Source organism: Macaca nemestrina, chromosome 2 (genome assembly GCF_043159975.1).
Source record: "Macaca nemestrina isolate mMacNem1 chromosome 2, mMacNem.hap1, whole genome shotgun sequence".
Taxonomy (NCBI): Eukaryota; Metazoa; Chordata; class Mammalia; order Primates; family Cercopithecidae; genus Macaca; species Macaca nemestrina.
Window position 1 is genome coordinate 26,890,981 of NC_092126.1, and position 23,204 is coordinate 26,914,184.

At 38.3% G+C, this 23,204-nt stretch overlaps 2 long non-coding RNA genes across 4 annotated transcripts in view; one reads left to right on the forward strand and one right to left on the reverse strand.

The window, feature by feature from the left end:
- Positions 1 to 23,204, reverse strand: part of LOC105488911 (uncharacterized) — a 320,242-nt gene that overhangs the window by 154,490 nt on the left and 142,548 nt on the right. For 2 of the 3 annotated variants that reach the window (XR_011619649.1, XR_011619647.1), the window contains exon 4: positions 2,485 to 2,666. The exons of the other annotated variant lie outside the window; for it this stretch is intronic. This is a non-coding gene — a long non-coding RNA (uncharacterized lncRNA). The remainder of the gene's footprint in view (positions 1 to 2,484; positions 2,667 to 23,204) is intronic. 3 annotated transcript variants of the gene reach the window in all.
- The window catches only part of LOC105488910 (uncharacterized), a 72,912-nt gene that overhangs the window by 10,710 nt on the left and 38,998 nt on the right, over positions 1 to 23,204 (forward strand). The window contains exon 3 of the long non-coding RNA XR_011619652.1: positions 13,729 to 13,877. This is a non-coding gene — a long non-coding RNA (uncharacterized lncRNA). The remainder of the gene's footprint in view (positions 1 to 13,728; positions 13,878 to 23,204) is intronic.

Sequence of the window (23,204 nt, forward strand, 5' to 3'; positions counted from 1 at the left end):
TGATGGGAAGAGACACATGCCTAATTAGTCCTTGACTATCTTCCAGGGCAGAAGATGACCACAACTCCAGCTCTGAACAGTAGGCTATGTGCTCATTTTATTCATCCAGTGTGTGACTAAGACACCATATTTCTATGGGGGAGAGGTGGGAAATGAAAAATTGGCAGAAAACTATAAAATTAATTCTCTTTGAGCTGTGCAGCTCCCTGCCTGGAATACTTCACCATTCATCAGCCAACTGAAATTATTTTGATACTTCCTCTTTGGCAATGAAAACCTAGAGGAAAGGAAAGTTTTCCCTTTCCTTTTACCCATACTTCCTTTGACTAATTTTTGTTATACCAGGGAAGGGTAAACTGTCCTGACCACACACAGAAGCTGTTCTCCCAAGTTTACTGCCAGCTGTGTGCAATTTTAGGATGTTCAAATCTCTAAAAATGTAACATTTACTGATCCTACTGTCAGATCTAAGTCCCTCTGGAATGTTCAGGATGTATGTATACACCCTCTGCAGTTGGATCTTGGACCAGATGTAGGAAATAATGTACCATTCCTTTACAATACAGGGAATAAGCTCAGTCTCAGACCAAACACAAAATCAGAAACAGTTTTCTTTAGGTGCCTTTTTCTACTGTCCCAATTAGCCTAGGTCCTGTGCTGTACCCACAGTACCCACCAATCCTCCGATTCCTTCCTGGCTAGTAGCACCTTAGCAGGAGACCTTTATCAGTCACTCAGAAATCACACCTATAGGCATCAAGTTCTGTTCTATGAAGATAATGTTTGACTATGATCTACTGTGATCAATGCACTCTGAAAAAAATCAACGTGTGTTAGGTATTGTTAGCTCCTGGTGGGTTTATGCTTTAGCTCTTGTGGTTCAGTACAAGGCTCAGAGAAGGCATCCAATAAGTGTGCACTAAATGAAGAAAGAAGCATGTTTTCCTTCAAATGGGAGTCCTCTGGAAACAGTGCATTACTTCAGTGGAATAACTGGTAATTCTGGAGGTTTTCATCTGGCTCTAAATCAAATATGACTTCTCATACCTCTTATGCCTGAAATGGCTTCAAGAAAGAACTAGAACTGGAATAGAAACAATTTTCAGTAAAGTGGCAGGATATAGTCATATTTTATCTCAATATGCTATAATCTACATGAGAGAAAGTCTTTGAAAAGCAATTTCAAAGGAATTTTAGAGTGATTATTCCCAAATAATAGCTTTCGGCATTCAGCTACTTTAGAATCTGTTCTTCCTTCCTGTGAACAGGCCCACATTACCTACCCAACTCTGTTTCCATGACTTACTGACAAAGTTCTCTGTAGATTACTGTTCTCTGCTCACTCTAGGCCCAATTTTATTTGACAATACACTATTTCATTTATTAACTCTCTTGCTTCCCGTCTCTGCTTGTTGAAAGTGCCTTCATTTTTCCACATGCTAGCCCTATTCTCTTTCTAAATAAAACCCTTCCAATGGCTCTGGCCATTTCTCTGTTATTTTGTTCATCTGGCTTTGTGCTCTTCCTGTCTTCACCATGACCATCTCATATTGTTTTGTAACTATTTCAAATGCATTTTAAATTATCTAGGAAGTTGAAAAAGATTCTGTCCTAAATATTCTATGTATGATGAAAGAAATTAATTTTTAAATAAACATTTATTGAATTAAATGGCATCAAAGTAATCATTTCAACTCACCAATCTCATAGCTAAAAATGATCATTACAAAATATATTGTTTAGGGTCGCTTAGGGAGAATGGCAGAAGATCATCTATTTTTACAGTCTCTGCCACCAGGCCTGTGTGATTGGATCTTTTCCTGAGATTCCAGAAGCTCCAGAGGACAATCATGGACTCACGTCAGGACACAGAATACGTTTTCCAAGTCTGTATAGTTTACAGCCAAGGTGACTATTAGGCCAAACCGACTTACTCAAGGTTTTCTTGATGAAGACGAATTTGTATATTTCGAACATTTAAAAATCCTTTGAGAGGCCTTTTGTGAACCAGTAGAAGTGTGTCCAATTATTCAATCAATGTGGCCAAATATTACGTAGTGGCCTATTTTTGCTAGAAGATATTATCTCTTTCAAATGGACAACACACATCATTTTGGTTATTATCCTCTATAATTACTCACTCAGATGTTGGCTAATAAAAGATATCTGATCCATGAACTATTTCTATTTATTAGAAAATGAAGAGTGTTTGAGATCTGAATATTTTACACAAATGTACAAGCTCCTGTGCCAAGGATAAGCCCCCATACTTGTCCTCAGTAGAAATTGTTCACGGTTTCCATTTTCTTGAAACCGTTGTAGCCTTGGGCAGTGGAAACACTGATGACCATCAAGGCTTTTCTGACAAGAGAGAGAGTGCTTTGCATCTTCTTTCGATCTATCACAATTAGAATGGATGAATGAAAAACATCCAGCCTGCACTAGATGGGGGTTCTGTGTGACTGCAGGCTGGGAAACACTCACGGTAGCTGCTCGACTGCCCTGGACCCATCAGCTGCACTTCATTACGGGACACATTCACCTTCTTAGGAGAGTTCAGGGCTGCATGACTCTGCCATAGCAGCCTGGCTACATTGCACAGCATTGTTTGACACTTCTCTGGAATTGAGATGTCCCTCCCAGGATGTCTGAGTTCATTCTGGTTGCTATAAAAAAAAAAAACCATAAAATGGGCAGCTTAAAAACAATAGAAATTTATTTCTCATAGTTTCTGTAGGCTGAGAAATCCAAGATCAAGGTGCTAGTAGATTTGGTGTTTGGTAAGAATCAGTTTCCTGGTTCATATTTGGGACTTCTATCTGTGTCATCACATGGTGAAAGGGGCAAAGGAGCTCCTTTGGACCTCTTTTATAATGGCACTAGTCCCATTCAGGAGGGCTCAGCTCTCATGACCTAATCAACTCTCCAAATGCCCAACCTCTTAATAACATTACCTTCTGCATTAGGTTTCAGCATAGGCATTTGCGGGGACACAAGCATTCAGACCATAGCACAAGAACCAGCATCTTTACTCAGAAAGCTGGATGCAAACAGGGCCTCAAAGAGAGTTTTCAGTTTGCGTTTTTTCTTTGCCAGCCAGCATGCAGATGGAGGGGTGGGTTGGGAGTATGGTGGGTGTTTTCATGTGAATATTTTGGATGGCAGTAAATGGGGATGCTAATAAACATTTATTCCTGCCTTCACTGCAGCTCTGTGGCTGTCCAACTGACACTTTAGCATCTGGTGGAGTCCTGTGTAGGTTAACTGCAGATACCATGCACAGCAGTCCTTATAGAAAAATTGGACAGAAATAGGAAGAGCTGGAATACACACAGCCTCTTCACTGGGCACTGTTTTGCAGTATAACCACCTGCAAATTTACTATCCTAGGTCAGCTCATTCACGTTGTTTCAGATTTTTTTTTTTTCCCAAAGCAATCACCTAGTTTCAAGGTGAGTTTTGTGTGTGCATGTATGCTTTGTTTGTTTGTTTCCTCAGTAGGCAATCAGGGAAAAGGCTAAATAGAATCACCATGAAATGTATCACTGTAATTTGAAAATCTAGAGATAAGGAGACAAGGTAACTCTCACAGTTTGTTTTACACACTATTTTTAGTTTATTCTGCTCACCTCAACCTCATAACTAAAAGTAGTGCTCAGCATCCACCTAGTGTATGCCAATAAATCTTGGCAGAAATTTATGTTGAAGTCAGCCTTTGTATGAATAATTACATTTGTAATTATGCTACAACTCCCAAACCCAAATGCTACAATACTTAGCTAATTTCAAATACATAATAAGTTCTCAGTGTTGAATAGTTATTGCTCTCATTTTCTTCACGGAAACTTAAATTGGAGTCCCAGTAATCAAAAGAATTGTGTGGTTTTGAGAAAGTCATCTGGCTTTTCTGGGCTCCAATTTGCTTATCTATAATATAAAGCATAGGGTTGTGGGGGTAGATTGAATAGGAGAAATTTCAAGACCCCTTTCTAATTTCACATTTTATAGTTTATGGGAAGAGACATCTTCCCATAAACCATAAATGCCTTAAGGAATACCTACTTGTATCTTGTGATAGTCCCAAATCAAGTTTAAAAAGTGGAATACATGTTAGAAGTAGAGTGCTTTCACAGATTCTTTTTTTTTTTCCTGATTAATTTAATTGTTTGGTTTAAGCATCCAAGCTGCGAGAACTTAATAGTTTGGTGAACTCATGAACATTTGCAAAGAATCATTGGTTTTTCAGGGCAATTGCACAAGCTCAGTGCTCTCATGCTTTCATGGAGCAATTGCAACAATTCCCAAACCCAGTGACCTGCTTTCTCAGGTTGATATTGGTCTTACTTCCTTTAAGAAAGTGATTCTTGAGCAAAATTTACATCCAAGTATTATTTATTAGAAGACAAATTTTCATTGATTACGTATTCATTTGTTATTTCATTCACCAAACAGTTATGGGGCACAACTAGGTCCTGGGCAATTGGGAACTGCAAATATAAATAAACTCTTAATGATATCAAGAACTACACATAGGGAGACACAGTTTTCAACAAATTCATAACCCCCTCCCCGACTGACCTTTTATATAATTTCTCAGTTGATCTCTGGAGAAAGGAATACTGAGAGAATAAGTTAAAGTGAATATACCCTTTTGTAATTCATATGTTATATCCAAGAAGATAGAATGGACTAAAATATGATGAACAATCTGTGTTAAAGCAATATATCAGGGTGTAAAAGGCAAAGGCATTAATGAATGCTGCGAAATTTTCCATGTTTTCATCTAGCTACATGTCTTCATTCAACCATTTATTCATTCATTGATTTAAAAATATTTATCAAATGCCTAGTATGTGCCAAGTATTATGCCGGGAAAAGAATTGACAGTTTCTCCCTCCCTCCAAGAGCTGACATTTTATAATGGGATGATGAGAGTAGGTACCTAAGGCAGAAAATGCTTTCTATTATGATATATCAAGATTTTTGAAGTACCAGGAGTCAAGGATGTCTTCTTGGATGAAGAAAAAGATATCCTGAGATCTAAAAAATTAGTAGGAGTATTCAGGTAAGGTGCAAGGTGAGGACTGAAGCAAAGAAAAGGAGGAGGAGTGTGTGCCATGCAAAAGAAAGGACAAGCATGCACCAAGGTCAAGAGAGGAGAGAAAGCAGGAAATGAAATTAATTCCATTTTCTCAATGTGTTCACCTCTAAAGAGGGCAGGGAATGGCATAAAATGGGGTTGGTAATATAAGGAGAGAGAAATGTTACAGGGCCTAGTAGGGGTTGTAGGCAAAAAAAATGATGTGTTTAGGTCTGGATATTAGGGTAATCACTCAAATTTCAGTGTGAAAAATGTATTGAACATAGCGAGAGCAATTAGGAGACTGATACAGGAACCTAATTGTTACTACAAGTTGTTATTACTGAGGTAGTAACTTAATTGTTACTACAAAGGAGATAATGACTTGAAGTAGAAAAACATCAGTGTTTTCTGGAAAGAGGAAGAAATATTTTAAAATTTTATTAAAGACAAAATTTTGCTATGTTGCCCGGGCTACATTCAAATTCCCAGGCTCAAGCAATCTTCCTGCCTCAGCCTCCCGAGTAGCTGGGACTACAGGCACATACCATTGTGGCTGGCTAAGAGGAGGCAATTTTGAAAAATCATTAGTAAATGGAGGGTAGATATGACTTTTTGATTAGATGTAGGAATTAAAGAAAACTTTTATTGGGTTTCTGCCTGGATTATGATGTCATTCATTGGTCAAGATGGAATAACTGATGGAGGATGAAGTATATTATTGAGAAGGGAGAGGATGACTTGTATTTCCAAAATTCTGAATTTTATCTGCATATGGTATATCCAAGTGCAGTTTTCCAGTGGGCAGTTTCTTTGGCTTAGATTCAAATCTCAGGGAAGAGAGGAGAATTCAAGATTGGGGAATCATCATTATAAAAAACATAATTGGAGACAGGGGGATCAAGATGGACTGTATGAAACCACCCACTGAGTACAATAGAAGAGGTTAGAGTACAAGACTTTAAATAATATTAATATGTAATATATATGTAATAATCTTAGTAATATTTACTAATTAACAAGAGAAAGTATTCTAGTAAGGAGATTGAGTGATCAGAGATGTTGGAGGAAAAAGCGTTTTTGTACCAAATGTCACTAGGATGTTCAGCTTGACATTTATCTCTTTGTACTCAACTTATTTCCTTTCTTCTGAGCTCATCTGTGTACTGCAGAGGATTAGACCAATCACAACTACATTTTCCAGATTCCTTTGTGAATTTCGTTTGGTCAATGAGAGGTGCTGGCTGGAAATTAAAAGATGTAAAGAAGGGACAAGCTACTCATCTTTTACTGTCATTCTTTTTGGTGATCTTCCAGCAGCAGTGACAATGTCCACCAGGCACTATGGGCTCCCCCAGTGTCAGAAATTTCCAAACAGAGGTTTCACCAGCAGCAGCATTTTTTTTCCACCAGTGTCAGCTGTAAGTGCACTCCTGAGTGGTGGTGAAGCTACCTATTGCCTTATTTGTCCTATCATAGACATAGTAAAAGTTTCCTGGAGTTAATTCCTGTGCTAATTTGATTTCTGCTCTTGTTTCTTTGGCCTTTCAAACACCCCAAATTCCTAAAAATGACTCACAAGATACTGCATGATCATGCCCTGGATAACTTTTCTTAATAATTCTTGTTGTTCTTTTCCCTCATTTAAAATTAGCACTCCAATAGACTTGAGGTTATTTTAATTCTTCCATTTATGTAAATAGTTTCCTTCTCTTCCATCTGAAACGTCTGGCGTGTGTTCTTGGTTGGACCTAAACTTATTTAGAGCTCCTGCTGAAAAGAGGATTGGCATTGTATGTGACAAGGAAGTTGCTGAGCATTTTGACAGGAACTATTTCAGTGTAAAAGTGGGATAAAAATCAGACTGCTGGGGGTTCAGGAGATTGAATGGTGATTAAGTCCAGAAAGCAAGGACAGATGCTTTCTGGAAGTTCAGTCATGAAAGGGAGGAGAGAAAGGGAAGGCAGATAGGACAAAACGTTCCAGCCTTGCAATAACGAACACAGTAGGTTGTAATCATATGTCGTGAATTGTGATTAATCTAAATTGAAATGTGCTGTAAGTATAAAGTAAATTTACTGGATTCCAAAGACTTAGCATGAATAAAGTAAATGTCTCAATAATTGTATAGGATTATATGTTGAAATGAAAATATATTAGATACATTAGGTCCAATAAAATAGTATTAAAGTGAATTTAATATCTTTCCTTTTACTTTTGTTTAATGCAGTATCTTAGTATATTTGAGCTGCTATCATAAATTACCATAAACTGGGTAACAACAAAAGTTAATTTCTTATAGTTCTGGAGCCTGGAAAGTTCAAGATCCAAATCCTGGCAGATTTAGTGTTTAGTTAGGGCCTCCTTCCCAATTCACAGACAATTGTCCTCTCCTTCTGTCCTTGCATGGAAGAACGGTTGAGGGAGCTCTTTGGGGTCTCCTTTTTAAGATTTCACATGTCATTCATGAGAGCTCTGCCCTCATGACTCATCACCTCCCCAAAACACCGCTTTCTAATACCATTACACTGGAGAGTAAGATTTCAACATAGGAATTTGGGGGATCATACAAATTCTGTCTATAGAATTCATAGTTACTAGAAAATTTAACATTGCAGGTGTAGCTTTCACAGTGCTGTTCTAGACTGATTGTAACCACCAATAGTGTCATACTGTGTTTTTATGTGTTATGGCCTACATGGTACCTGATTTAAATAGTTGAGACCTAAAACATACCATATGCATGTAAAGCAATCTTGCATCAGAGCAAGCATAGATAAAATGCAAAAAAAAAAAAAAAAGAAAAAAAAGAAAAAAAAAAAAGCTACTTAACCCTGATCCTATAATTAGAAAAATAAATAAATAATTTTCTATGCTCAGAAGACTCTTGAGAACAGTTGGAGTTTGGTAGCTGACACGATCAAGATTTACACTAGGAAAGTAATTATCATGGAAGAGTTATAAGGTAGAATTGGGAAAGGAGAGACTGAAGGCAAGGAAACTACTTAGAGGGCTTTAGTTAGAGTGCCAGGGACAGGTAATGGAGGCCCAAATAAAGGCAGTGTACATGGAATCAAAAGGAGAGGGTAGTATAGTCAATATTGAAAAATAATTATCACTATTAGAATAATGATTAAATGTAGAGGTTTCAGAGAGAGCCACACTATGTAGCAGCTGTGCGGTCACTGTTGATTTAGATCTGGCACTCAGGTTTCTGATGGGTTTGTTTGGAAAGGGAAAATGTTACCATCTTTAAAGAAAAGTTTACTTATATTGCTGGTTTACCAAGGACCAGTGACATCACTGCATGCTCTGATGGTGCAGCCAAACCTCCTTATCCCAAGTATTCTGAAATCTACAAATAGTAGGTTTAGTGGTAATGATATCGGAGACAACTTCCCCAGCTCTCACCACCAATTAAGCACTTAATCAGAGCATCAGCTGATGACTAATATGACATCACTCTTTAATGATGCTGAATAGCTATATGGAGTTGAAACTACCCTAGAGGTGGGGCAGCAGGTAAAGGCTCAAGGTCTGGCTTCAGCAAAACCAACTATAAAAGTGACTTTGCCAAGCAGAAGCTCAATTTATTCAGCCATAAAACAAAAACAAAAATATCTGTCACCATATTAAAGTTACACTGGATCATGTAAATCAATGAACTTTATAAACAAAGAAGCTTTATGTAACTATGCATAGTGTGGATTTTTTATGGCTTCTGTTTGAATTTTACATACAGATTTCCCCCCCTCAGTGGAAATGTAAATATTTCCAGAAGTGAACTTTTAATGAGTAACCTCCTACACTGTTATTTTATCTGCATTGTGAAGAAAAGCAACTCTGAGCTAAAGGATCTATTAATAGGGCTTCCGACATGTGGCCACCCCTATAGTAAATATGCATGTTGGTGTGCCTGCCTGTGTATAGGAAGGGTAGGTGTGTATGTGTATTTCAGAGCTGAAGTGTAGAAAGAAAGGCCCGCAGCTTGAACAAGCTACACTTGACTGTTTTGCAAAAGCAGTTTCTACAATTAACCCTGCTGATCTGGTTATAAGCCCCAAATAGTGTAAACACACACAGTTGCTCTCATTAATTTTTGATAAGCAATAAGACTTACAAATATTTTACCTCCAAGCATATGTTATCCGCATTTGGCTTCAGCAGCAGGCATATGCTTTGACATATGATGCTCCATCCTGCACCAAATGCACATGACTCGCATCTAAAACAATGGCTTAACTACATATGGGCAACTCATTGGCTGAGTGTTTGGGTCATTTATATTTGGGGAACACACAAATACCTAAATATGGAGCACTTCAAATTTATGAATATGTGTTATTCTGTCCTTTCTTAAAATACTAATAGAAAGTAGTGGATTGAACGTCTACATAGTGTTTCCATGCCAGATTTTTGGGTGAGGAAGAATTTTTCTGAGCTAAAGTTATCTAGAGTCTTGTTCATACGAAATTTGAGTGATAGAGAGCATGAACATTAATGGGCAGACATTGAAAAGCTATGCCAGTTCTAATTAGACACCAGTGGGGAATGAGACCAGATTAACCTATTCAGGGAGGATTCAAGGAAAGAAAGAGACTAGAGATAGGGACACAACATAGAGTGTATTTCAGTAATTCAAGTGTGTGGTAATGAGGGTGTGGACTAAGGTGATACTATAACATAAAAAATGAATGAAATAAAGAATCCCACCATTCATACTAGCAAAGGTGGCCATTGTCACTGACTTCTCTATTTATTTATTTATTTATTTATTTATTTATTTTTAAGAAACAGGGTCTACACTGCCCAGGCTGGTCACAAACTACTAGCCTCAAGAGATCCTCCTGTGTCATTGGGATTACAGGTGTGAGCCACCACACCCAGCACTGACTCCTTTTCTTCCTCAATGGCTGCTACTTCCAATTCTCTTCATATTTTCTTACTTTACTCCAATAATTGAGCACTTACTATATGTCAGGCACTGTGCCAAACTTTTTGTATGTATTACCTCTTGGTCTGCACAACAGTTCTAGACTTTTTTATGCCTGCTGTTTAGATGAGTAAACTAGGGCTTAGAGAGGTGAAGTGCTTGGACCCAGTCACCCAGGCACACTCAGAATTCAATCCATGTCTGCATAACGCTGAAGTCCAAGTGCATAACTAATGAACCATCAGCAGATCTACTGCCCCGTATTATCATAGGGTGTGCAGTCAATCTGTGATTATTTCTATCTTCTGTTTTCTTTTATTTTATTTTAAAAATCTTTTAAAATTTAAATTTAGGCTGGGAATGGTGGCTCACGCCTGTAATCCCAGCACTTTGGGAGGCCAAGGGGGGCAGATCACGAGGTCAGGAGATCAAGACCATCCTGGCTAACATGGTGAAACCCCATCTCTACTAAAAATACAAAAAATTAGCTGGGCATGGTGGCGGGTGCCTGTAGTCCCAGCTACTTGGGAGGCTGAGGCAGGAGAATCGTTTGAACTTGGGAGGCAAAGGCTGCAGTGAGCTGAGATTGCACCACTGCACTCCAGCCTGGGTGACAGAGCGAGACTCTGTCTCAAAAATAAAAAATAAAATAAAATGAATAAATAAATTTAAAAGTACAATATGCACATTTAAAAAACCCTGAAGCATTACAGAAGTACACAGAGTACAAAGTTAATGTCCTTACTCACCCCTGGACTCCTCTCCACCAGCAATTTCTATCCCCTCCCTGGAGGCAACTGATAAGGGTTCAGAGTGTAGCTTTTCATATCTTTGTCAAGGATGAAAACAATCTTTGTTCCAGTAAGAATTTACTGTCCCCTGGTGTCCCCAGGTGCTCCCAGGACAAAATGTATCCAATGTATTGGATGCATTTTGGTATATAAGTAACATCTTATCTTCTCATCCTCCTTGGTGTTGGTAGAAAAGTTGGGGGAGAGGAACAGGATACTCAAAAAATATGTTCTATATAGTAGTATAAGTAATGATTTTAATTTTATCTTCTCACAAAGTTTAAGAAACAATTTTACCCTGTACATGTACATTTCAACAAATATTTAGAGCCTATAATGATCCCAGTAGTTACATTACAAATGCTTATTAAACAAACCCTCAATTTTTAAGATGTTCATAGTCTAGCAAAGGGGATAAACATACAAAGAAATGAAACCAATAAAAGGAATGTACACAAGCAATAGTAAAGGTTCTTTGAAACCAGATACATATTATCCTGGTTATCTATTGCTGCATAAGAAACAACCTCAAATCTCAGTGGCTTTAAATAATTTCTCATCATCTCTCATGGTTTTATGGTTTGGCTATGTCCAGCTGGGTGGTTTTTGCTTAGAGCCTTCTATTTGTTGCAGTCAGAAAACAGCTGGAACTGGAGTCACTGAAGACTCAACTGGGCTGGATATCAAAAATGGCTTCCTCACTCATGTGTCTGACACCTCAGAGCCCTTCTATGTGGTGTCTGTGCCTCCCAAAGTAGCCTGGACTTTTTAAATGGATATTCAAAGCTGTGAGAGGCAGGAAGCTTAACTGCTAGGCAGGTTAAGGCCTGTGCCTGTGGTAATCATAGCATCATTTCTGCTGTAATTTATTGGCCAAAACAGTCACAGGGTCTGACCAGATTCAAGGGAGTGGAGCAATACATTTCACCTTTCGATACAGTCATGACAATGGCAATGTCCAAATGCAGAAGAGCATATGGTGAGAGATATTTTTGAGCTGTCTTCGGAAAATACAGTCTGTTACAAGTACTAAAAGAAACAAAAATGGAATAATTAAGTGTTTTGGGAAGATGGAGCACCGTAAGAAAAGCAATAGCTGAACCAAGTTTTGAATAAGCAGTTTCAAAGGTAGAAAGGATGAGAATCAGGTCAGAAGAAGCATATTCCAGATACAGTAGAGATGTCCATGTATCTAGAGGGCTGAAATTGAAGCAGGATATTTCCCTGACCCCTTCGCGGAACTCGTGACAGGGGTGCCTGATTTACTGAGCCCATTGCTGTCAACTCTTTGTGAGAGGCAGTGCGTGAGCAAATGAGGCAGGAGCTGGAGTGCATGAGTGCTGGAACCAGCGGCTGCTTCGGTGCTGGCAGGAGCAAACTCTGTGTAGGCCCCATGGCAGCAGGCAGATGGGGGTGCCTGTGACCCCTGCAGCCCCAGAGGGCGTGTTACAGTGCTCTTTTAGCTCTGCCATTTGTGGATGGCTTAGGTGTTAACAGCTCAGTGGGCCCTTTGCCTTGTCGCATGGGGCGGCTGCCCTCTGCCAGCAAGGGCAAAGGGCCAATGTGACAGCCTTTTGCATCTGCACTTGTGGTTCCAAAGCTCTTGTCTGCTGTCCAGGAAAAATGAGGTCGCACGAACCAATTGAAGGATGGTAAATGTGGGGGATTTTATTGCCAATAAAAGCAGCTCTCAATGGGAAGGGGAGCTGAAAAGAGGATGAGGCGGGTAGTTAATGTTCCCCTGAAGTCCGACCATCTCCGGCCAGATTCTTCTCCGAAGTTACACCTCAAGCTGTCCCTCTGAAGTCAGGCCACTTCTCTCCGATGTCCAGCCGTAGTCCTGATGCCCGGCTGCTTCTACTGTCTGCCGGCTGAGTCTTGGGGGTCTTTATAGGCACAGGATGGGGTACAGTGGTGTGGATCATGGGTAGTTTAAGAAAAGGCAATATTTGAGGGGGAAAACAGGGATGGTATTTCTCACTTTGGGCTGTGGTTTCAGGCTTTTCGGCTTGAGGGTGGGATTTTGCCAGGAACCCGCCCTTTTCTGTCTAGAATTTCTCTGCCCCCCCATCCTTATTAACATTGCATGCTGGGTGTCATATATATATGATTATATATGTATATAATCATATGATTATAAAACACAAAACCAGAACTTTGACAAATGAGACTGGAGAGATAGACACAGATGGAATAATGAAGGGCTTTGTTAATTATAGCCATGTGAGCTTACTATGTACCTGCCATAGTATTTCATTTAATATTTTTAACAACCCAGTGAGGTAGGCACCATTTTCAGCCCATTTGACAGATGAGGACATAGATATAGAAGGACTACGTAAATCCCAAAGTCAGTCATTTGCAGTGGGGACCAAATGTGAAGAAGAGTGAATGAAATTTTAAAACTTTAGTAGCACAATCAGAATTTTTCTTTTTAGCTTCTACATTTTTAAAAGAGAGGGTATATTTGTAGATATGTAACATCTAGGGAACCAAAACATTTCTTTAGTGATAGTGATTATTGTTTAAAAACCTTGTCTCTCAACTTAATTAGTTTAACTTTTCTCTGAGTACAAGGCTCACAGGTTGTTTCAAATTAAATTTATTCAGAACTACAAATCATCATTTGCATAGACGGAGAGACCAATTAGCCTTCTCATCTGATAGCTGACAAATCAGCTTTGCAGGAAGCATCAGACCTTCTCTTTGTTGGCAGGCCTACAAAACACTTCTATGATTCTGCCTAGTAGCTTCACTTATTCAGCCTACTCTGACATACGGGCAACCTATTTAGGCCTCTAAGCATGTACAGTCTAGAGGAGATAAATCTGAATGTGCAAACCTGGGTGCAGAAGTAATAGGAGACTTGAGAGTATGAGTTCTTACAAAGCAATGCATTGTTATTTTTTTCTCTCTTTCTTTAGCTGTTATTTTGTATCCTGTTGTGATAACAGAAGGCACTTTGGTCATAGCAGGAATAAAGTTTCAGGAGACATAGCTACTGAAAAAAAAAAAAATAAAGACGGAAAGAATGAAAGAAAAAAGATCTGGGCTAACAACTAGTGCTCATGAGGTAAATACTTCTCTTTTTCTCTTTGAGACATGTTGTGTGGGACAAATTGAAATGACATGATCAAAAATCTTTCATACTCACAACAGGAAGCCCTCGGCTAAAGGGGGAAGTCTTGTGAACTCCTTGGGCAGATACTGTTTGAGGGGTCCCCTTACATGCTTTGTCGCTTCTTAGTGAATTCACAGCCATTATCTACTGGGGAAGAAATCTGTGGGAAACTTGATGTGTTCTTTTCACTTGACCTCCAACCAACTGTTTCATGAGCACTTTTATTTGATAGATACTGCACCCGTAAGAGTTAGCTAGAAGGTTGGTTTTCATTCAGAACAACTTGGAAACCATGGGAATAAAACTGGCTAAAAATTCCTCACTTGATTGAAAGGATTTAAAAAAAATAAAACAACCTTCCTTTTTCATTCTCCCCTTTTTCCACTGGTTTTATTCTAATCAGATAGATTCAGTGCCCAGAACACAACAAACTATGAAATAAAATTGTACTTTTTTTTAATAATGGGAAGTTTATTGTGGGAGATATGGAGGAAGAGAATTTACTCTCAGATCTAATATTTGGGGTTCTAACTAATTTACTCTCAGATCTAATATTTGGCTCCTTGGGAGAAAGCAGCCTTAACCTAATTAGCAACTGCCTTCCGAGCAAGGTGGAGGGCTACGTGAGGGAGGAAACACAAAACATTTTCTTTGGCTACATTCTCTTTCCTTAAAGACCTTGGTTTTGCATAAATAATTTATGTAGGCCAAACAAAGGAAACAAAATCCTCCTCCTTTCCTGAGGTCAGGAAAATTGAATTACTTTAAGATTGCTTAGCATTATTATTATCATTTCTGGGTCACTCAAACCATGAACCTGCATTTTTAGCAGTGAGATATAATTCCCAGTTTTACTCTGTTTTTACATTGTGTTGAACAAGCCATGCAAAATGTTGGGGTCTGTTTCTTAGAGGTTGGAGTGGAGCATATGCAGGGGCCAGAAGCCAAAATAGCTGCAGAAGACATGTGAGAACTAACTTGAGTGCAATTCATGGTCATGTTCTTAGCAGTTCTGGGCATCTTGTTTGTAGTGTTTCTCTCATGTCAAGGTCTTATGAAAGAGTTAATTATCTATATTGATACAGAAGATAGCAATGTGTGGCATAGACCCAAGGCAGTGGAAAGAACTGGTAGAAAAAAAAAAAAAGGCAAGGAAGAGAAGATCTCATGTGTGAGCTCAGATACAGTCCCAAGGGGAAATTGGAGAGGACAATATAATCTAGAGCAGAATAAAGCTGGCTAACCATACCAAGTGAAGCTTAAATAAGGAAGCTGTATGTCTGGTGTTTATCTTAGGCTCAGGGGTAGGTGTAATCATTTGGCACACTGTGTAAAGAAAATAGGCTCTTCCAAAACCTTGCTATAGGGTAGGGAGGTTCCACCAGATACCTCATAGTCTTTGATCCCAGAGTGGTTAAACATGCAAGGGGGTCAGCGTAGGCAAAAAGCAACAGACAGACGTTCACAATATTTCAGTGAAAGTTCTGGCTAAATACTAGGTTAAGGGATAGTTATCAATCCCTAGTTATAATGTTAGTAGACATATTTGGAGCAGGGGACCTGTTTCACAGCCAAAAGTATAACTTTCTTCGTACAAATCCCAATTTTATTCTATCGAGCAGAGATCAAAGGAGAAACAGTTTAATTTTTCCACCTAGGTTTTTGGTCAAGCACTCTCAGCTTTTATAGCTGGATTTGACAACCACTCTAAATATAAGAAAAATAAAAATAAATCAACTTTGAGATCTTAGTTGGATATATTCTTACAGGGAATTCCGTAACCAACTTAAGCCTGGCTGCTCACCAGTCAGAGACCGAAAACAAGAGGTGAGGTGTGGTGAAAGAAAAGTTTTATTAATCGAACACTAGCAGTTGGAAAACAGCCAGACTCATGCCTTTAAAAGGCCATTCCCACTTTTTGGGCTGAGTGAAAGGGTTTAAAAAGGAAACATGCAGGAGTGGTTTAGGAGGGTGCAGGTAGTGTGTCTTGGCCTTATGGCTATCTTGAATAACCTCTCATCTGGAGGTCCGGTTGGAATCACCTTGACTTTTGTCCAGATTGTGGTGGACTAATTGTTTGTGACTCCCCCTAAGTGGGAGGATTCTGCAGCTAAGTCTCTGTTCCTGCTTTGCTTCAAAATTAGCCCCTGGAATTTCTAAGCAAGCACACAGTTAGATAAGTGAGCACTTTGCATAGGAGTACTTGGTGAGGGAAACAAACAGTTCTAAAAAATACAAGGCTAAATTCTGAGATTAAGAAGGAAAGGAAAAAAGTTTTAAAATGCATTTTGAAGCTAAACTCCTCAGTAACAATTTCAGTAAGTATTAAAGCAATGAGAAGGAATGGTGCCTCTGATGAATGGTGCTCTAGGTCAAGAACATCCTCCACAATAAAGCTGTCTGCTGAAGTCAGAGAGAACTGAAAGCAGCCACAAGGCCAACCAGAGACCCCATCAGATTGGCAGTCACTGGAGAAACACTCAGGCACTCAACATTGCTGATTTTCACAGCTTTGAAGGTGACTTAGCTTCTCCTATGTAATAAGCCTAAACGACTAGGCCCTCTTGTGACCAGTCTGTGTGGGTTGGTGGAGTGGCAGGGTGTCAGAGACACTCCGTAACAAAGGACTGAAAATAAGTCACCACAGGCTTAAGGAGTATAGAAAAGGCTTTTCAGCCCCTGGGAAGCTTGTAATTGGAGCCTGAAAAACAGAAGCTTTTGATGACCAGGCTGGGATATAATTCCTAGAAATGGGAAGTCTTTTGGAAACAGGGGCTTCAAAAGAAGGTAAAGAGGCCATATCATAGATGATATTAATCATGACATATGGCCTGTGTCACAAGAGAATAAAGGACTCGACAACTATCTGCACATGTGTCTGTAAAGTCACATGAAGCTTATATGTGTCATTTCTAAATACCTTTTTATTCGTTTTCTCAAATGGTATTTATTGGGAAGTTATAATAAACCTGGTTAAAGTACTGAAAACTATGAGAGATATAAAGTAATCAAGGTCAACTTCAGAAGAAATAAAACCTTCTTTTCCTAATGTTTGACAGAATCCTAACCTATGCCTTAACTTTGCTCTTGAGAGAAGGATCATGAATAAAATTTAAACTTGACTGGAACAAAATGTAGGCTTTGAATTATGTATTTTGGCAGAGAATATTATATTTACTTCAATTACCCCAAGGAATATTTGCGCCCTCCCAAAAGTTTAGTTATAAACTGGAAAACTTAAACATGATGTGAATTATTTTTTCAATAAAAAAATAAAAATTTCCTGAATTTTTCTGACTCTGCTTCTCTCTGATTCTGAACATACTTTTTTCAAAAACATTTAACTGAGTACCTAGTACATACCTGGTGAAAAGAATGAAAACTGTGTGAGATACAGAGGGATGTAATCTTTATGCCAGAAGCGAAACATAATTTGTATTTTTAAGGCCTTGATTTCTTCTCCCTTATATCTAGAAAGCACTATTACAGCTTAAAAATGCTTTAATGCATAATCATCATTATTATATTATCATTTATGAGGACTTAGTATATACCAGACCCTGTCCTAATATATTTATGTATATTACTTTTCTAAAAACACACAACCATTCCTTGAGTAGTTACTATTATTATCCCCAATTTTCTGATACCTTGTTTTTAAAAGCTGAGATCCAGAAAAGGATTAAAGCAGCACAACCCTGTAGTCCAGAGAGGTAATGCAGTCCTGTTTTCATCCTATCCCAGCTTCCAGGAATTACTGATGTATTTAGTCAGTTAAGATAAATCGTGAAACTGATGCTTATTCACTTGGGAACTTTTCCAATCCTTAAAGGCTAAAAGAGGTCCTGTCTGGCTAAGAGTGAGCTTTTATTAACATGAAAACATGTATTAAAGATGAAAATCACTGCTTAACTATTGGCTTAACTATTGTGGTTGACAGCCATTGGTTTTGTGAGCTCACTCAGGACAAACATTTTAGTCACTCATCTAATACTTAGTGGAGGATTACTCATTTATTTATACAGATAGGCCATAGAATCAAATATATTTAAGCCATAACCTTCTTGAGGTCTAAACTATGTCAGCTTCTAGGCACAAAAACTCAAGTCATTTATGATTCATTTCTACATATATTTAAACGACAATTAAAATTGTGCTCACTCTTCTGATAAATATTGAATTATTGCTTTGTACCAGGCAATCTACTATGTGTTGGGACTTTAGTGATAAATAAGATAAAATTTCTATTTAAGAAGAAGAGAATTTTGGAAAATGAAAACAGGAAAGCCAAAGACCCTGAAGCAAAAATAAGCTTTATGTGAAACAAGACAAAATGGAAAGGACGTAAATGTGGAAGTAGGGAGATGAGTTACGAGGCGGTTATAGTTACTACAGAGAAACACTTGGTGGCTTCAACTGTAGCAAGAGAAATAGTGAGATTTGAACATATTTTTCTTTTCTTTTCTTTTTTCTTTTTCTTTTTTTTTTTTTTGAGACGGAGTCGGGCTCTGTCGCCCAGACTGGAGTGCAGTGGCGCAATCTCAGCTCAGTGCAAGGTCCGCCTCCTGGGTTCACACCATTCTGCCTCAGTCTCCCTAGTAGCTGGGACTACAGGTGCCTGCCACCACACCTGGCTAATTTTTTGTATTTTTAGTCGAGACGGGGTTTCATCATGTTAGCCAGGATGGTCTCAATCTTCTGACCTCATGATCCACCCACCTTGGCCTCCCAAAGTGCTGGGATTACAGGCGTGAGCCACAGCTCCTGGCCTTGAACATATTTTTCAAATTTAAAACTAATGTGATTGGCTGATGATATGAATGTAAAGGTAATTCCTGGGTTTTTAGGAGCTTGGCAGAAGCTGTTGTCATTTGCTAATAGAAGAAGCAGGCTTCCTATGGGATAAAATAAATCAATAGTTGTCTGTGAGCCAAGCTAAGTATGAGATGCCCATAGCAGTAGAAATGTCACACAGGCTGTTGGATATATTAGCCTAGTGCTCAAGAATCAAGTCAGGGCTGAACTGTGCTACGTGCTGAAGACACAGCAAAGTATGGTCTCTGTTTTCAAGGGCCCTGCAATCCAATGTGCTTTGCTGGAAATGATCTTGGCTGTTGGAAATGATCTTGGCTGTTGGAAACCAAGCTCTTGTTTCTTTTTCCACTACTTATCTTTATAACGTCAAGGTCAGGGATCTTATTTTACACATCTCTGAAACTCCATTGTTTAACATAGAAGATACATGTTATATTTTTGTTAAGGTGGGTTGCATATATTCCATCCAAATAGAGAACCACTGGACTGAGACATTAACAAATGTATAGACAGGAAAAACATGATATGAGGTATGGCTTCTTCTTCTCAGGAGCTTAAACTTGAGATGATTCAGTAGAATACATCCTTCAAAAACTGGAATTTGAGAGATTATATAATGAGTGCCAAATATATATAAATAAAAGACTTGTAGGAGATACGTGGAGAGGAAGATATTTGAAGTTTGTAGAGGTCAGGAAAAGCTTCAAGGAGTCATACGTCTAGATTTGAATATTCCCTAGAGAATCGGTAGGAATCAGAGGATTGCTGAGAAATTTGCCTGATGACATGCACCAAATCATATTCTCACAAAGGTAGACAGTGTAGGATATCAATTTGAACAAAAATAATTGGAACTGGTTGAGCAAGGCTGTACAATATTAAATAAATATTTAGAATTTGTCATGTATACAAGACCACTTTGTTGGGGGCTCTTCAAGGTTTGTGCAATGAGAACTTAGAATACACCAACTCATTATCTCCACTTTTGTAGAAGAAACCTTAGTGATGCAATAGAAGAGTAGAAGTTGTCAAAATGCCAGGAATGAAGTCACCTTAGAAAATCATCCTCACACTCAAAGAGCTCTGCTATAGGTGTATCACTTCCCTCAATGCCAGAAAGGCCATCATTAAAGGAGCATTCCTGTAAGCCTAGAGAGCACATTTGTCTTTCATCTAGAATCTATACCCTAATGTATTTGGCTCTAATACTTTATGGGATATACATTGAGTTGTAAAATATTCAGCTTAAGATGGCTAAGTGGAATTCTAAATTTGAGAGGAAAGTTTAAAAAGGTGTACTTAAAGAAGAAAATACATTAATGACCAGTAAAGGCAGCTGTGTAAGAAAATATGTATACTTGCATATTCTTGCAAAGAAACTAGACAGCTCCATTTTGCTCTGGGATCAATTTCTTGTCCTTCTCTCTGAGTTTTATGAACATATTTTCTTACAATCAAAGAGCAAATCTCCTTTTAAAATACTATATGCTATCTAAATAGTGTTCACATTATATTTTAAAAAGAATCCTTTTTTATCACTTCATTTGTTTCTAAAGTATTTGTTAAAAGAGTGGAAAACAAATAACAGATTTCTTCCTGAAGCATTAAAAAAAACCTCACTGTCCCTGAACAGTGGCCATCCATATCAGAATACTGGATGCTGTTCCTTTTCCCTTGACTAAGAATTCTGTCTATTTTCCTGTCACTGTCTGGCTTTTGCTTCCACATCTCCCTCCCTAGTGTCTTGCAGCATTATTTTAAAGTATTCACTAAGGGAACTTGCTGACTCTGCTCTTCACACGTAAAATGTCAGAGCTAAAATAGAGAGCTTTTGAAATGAAACTGGAGGCACAAGACAAATTGAGTGCTGACCACCTCTTGTACACTAAAACCATCCATTCCACACGTCCTACAGCCTCCACACTATTGATTAACTCCTCAAGTTCTAGACTGGTGTCAAAAATGCCTAGTTGAGTAATCAAGAGCTGACTCAAAAATGATAAAGATTTGGGGAGTTGGCGAGCTAAGTAGGGAGCCCCATCTAATGAGAACAATGGAAGAAGTATCAATTTTTGCTGGTTGCTTTCACTGAGGCTTCACAAGTTCACAGACTATTTTAGCTGTTCTGGGTTATGTTATGGGGTTGCTGACCACCTTTGGAACATTGGTACAAGTGTAGTCTTTCTTCCATTCAATTTAGCAAAGATAGGCATTTGTTATGTAATGTTTTTCTTATTTATGGTACGAGTCCCACTTTCATTTTCCCCTAGTACTCTGCAATTAAGCCTTTCTGAGTGTTGTCACACTAGATTTTAGGTGTTTGTTCATATGCTTGTATTCTTTACTAGACTAGAAACTCCATACAGGCAGGAACCGGTTGTGTTTGCTTACCATTTGTACCTAGCAATAAATATATGGGCTAACATGCATTCAATGAAAGTAGTCATTGCTGGAAGCATGAAACAATGAATGTCATCACAACCACAAAGGTGAATAAGGGCTTATCTCTGTTTCTACACAGCATTTAGTCTAGTTGAGCAGACAGCCACACAAAAACATATTCTGACATTTTATTAGAAGCTTTTACCCTCCTTCCATTTTTTGAGTTTGGAGTTTTGATTTTAACTAAGGGATTCCTATGCAAGTATACATACTTTCTTATACAGCTGCCTTTCCTTATACAGCTTCCTTTCTTTAAGGAAGAAAATACATTAATGTATTACTTGCTTTCAAGTGATGACAGCAAGATGGCTGAAAGGAAGCCCTAAGCCCATGTTACCCTGTGGAGACACTGACTTAATATATAGACCAAATTGCCTTTATGAAAACTCCAGAAACCAGTTAAGAGGTTGCAACCGCAGAGAAGAGCACAAAGCCATGAAGAACTGCAAAGAAATGGGCATGAAAGTTTGTTGCATTTGCTTAAGCTACCCTCTTTCATCTACACCCCCACCCCCATTACAGCATAGTACAATCTAGACAAAACTCCTAAGTCCTAGCTTCTCTCTTGGAAGTGAAAAAGAAGAGTGGAACATGTGCTAAACATTCTGGTTTTTCAGGGGGCATCCTGAAAGATTGTTTCCTGTATTGCTTGACTTAGAGCACTGAACGAAACAGTGCTGTACCTTGGATGCCAAGTTGGGGATTGCTGAACACAAAGGTGAGCACTGTGTCTTATAATGGCACCAGAGAGACTACAATACTGCAGAGAGACACCAGGAGGAGCAAGAGATTACAGGGTGTTTAGAAGAGACTGAGACAAACCTTTTTTAACTGGGAAGGCTATACTCACAATCCTAGAGAAAATGTGTCCCTAGAAAAGTCTTCAGAACCTGTAGCCAGGCTGGTTGGTGAATGCCTTCTCCTTACAAACCCATTCCTTAATGACTGAGAGAGGTGGCTAATTTTTTCAAATGCCCAAATCTCAACTAAATATAAGAAGGCATACAAAGAAACAGAAAAACATAGTGCAATCAAAGGGGCAAATTACATCTTCAAAAAAGAACCCTAAAGACATAAAGACTATAAATTTCCTAACAAAGAATTCAAAATAACCATTTTAAAGATGCTCAATGAGCTAAAAGAGAATAAAGATGGACAATATACATCTGGAAAATTGTTCACAAATAAAATGAGAAATCAACAAATGAATAGAAACTACAAAAGTAAGTGAATAGACATTCTGGAGCTGGAGAATATAATAAATTAATTAAAACATATACTAAAAGGATTTGACAGAAGACTTCATTAAGCAGAAGAATCATTCATCTTGAAGACAGGTCATTTGAAATTATCAAGTCAGAGGGCCGAAAAGTCAAAAATAATTTTATAAAGGAAAAAGAACCTAATAGACTTATGGAGCACCATCAAACAGAACAAATATGCATTATGGGAATTCCAGGAGGAGAGAGAAAGGAACAAAGATTGATTTGAAGAAACAATAGGCAAAAACTTCTCAAATGTAAGAAAGAAAATGGATATACAAATTAAAGAAACTCAACAAAGTCCAACTAAGAGATACAAAGAAACCTACACTGAAACACATAATAATCAAATTGTCGACAGTCATAGAAAAAGACAGAATCTTTAAAACAGTAAGAGAAAAGAGGCTCCTTATACAAGGGAGCTCCTATAAGACTATCAGAGGATTCTCAGCAAGAGCCTTGCAGATTAGAAGAAAGTGGGATGATATATTTACATCAGAAAGTGCTGAAAGTAAAACCTGCCAATCAAAAATACTATATTTATTAAAACTGTCATTAAAAAATAAAAATAAAACTTTCCTAAAGAAAAGCTGAGGGAGTTCATCACCCCTGGACTTTCCCTAAAAATGTTTAAGGGAGTCCTTCATGTTTAAATGAAAAGATGCTATACAACAACACAAAAATATAGAAAAATGTATACCTCTCTGGTAAAGGTAAATATATAGACAAATACAGAATCCTATAGTCTTTTAGTGGTGAC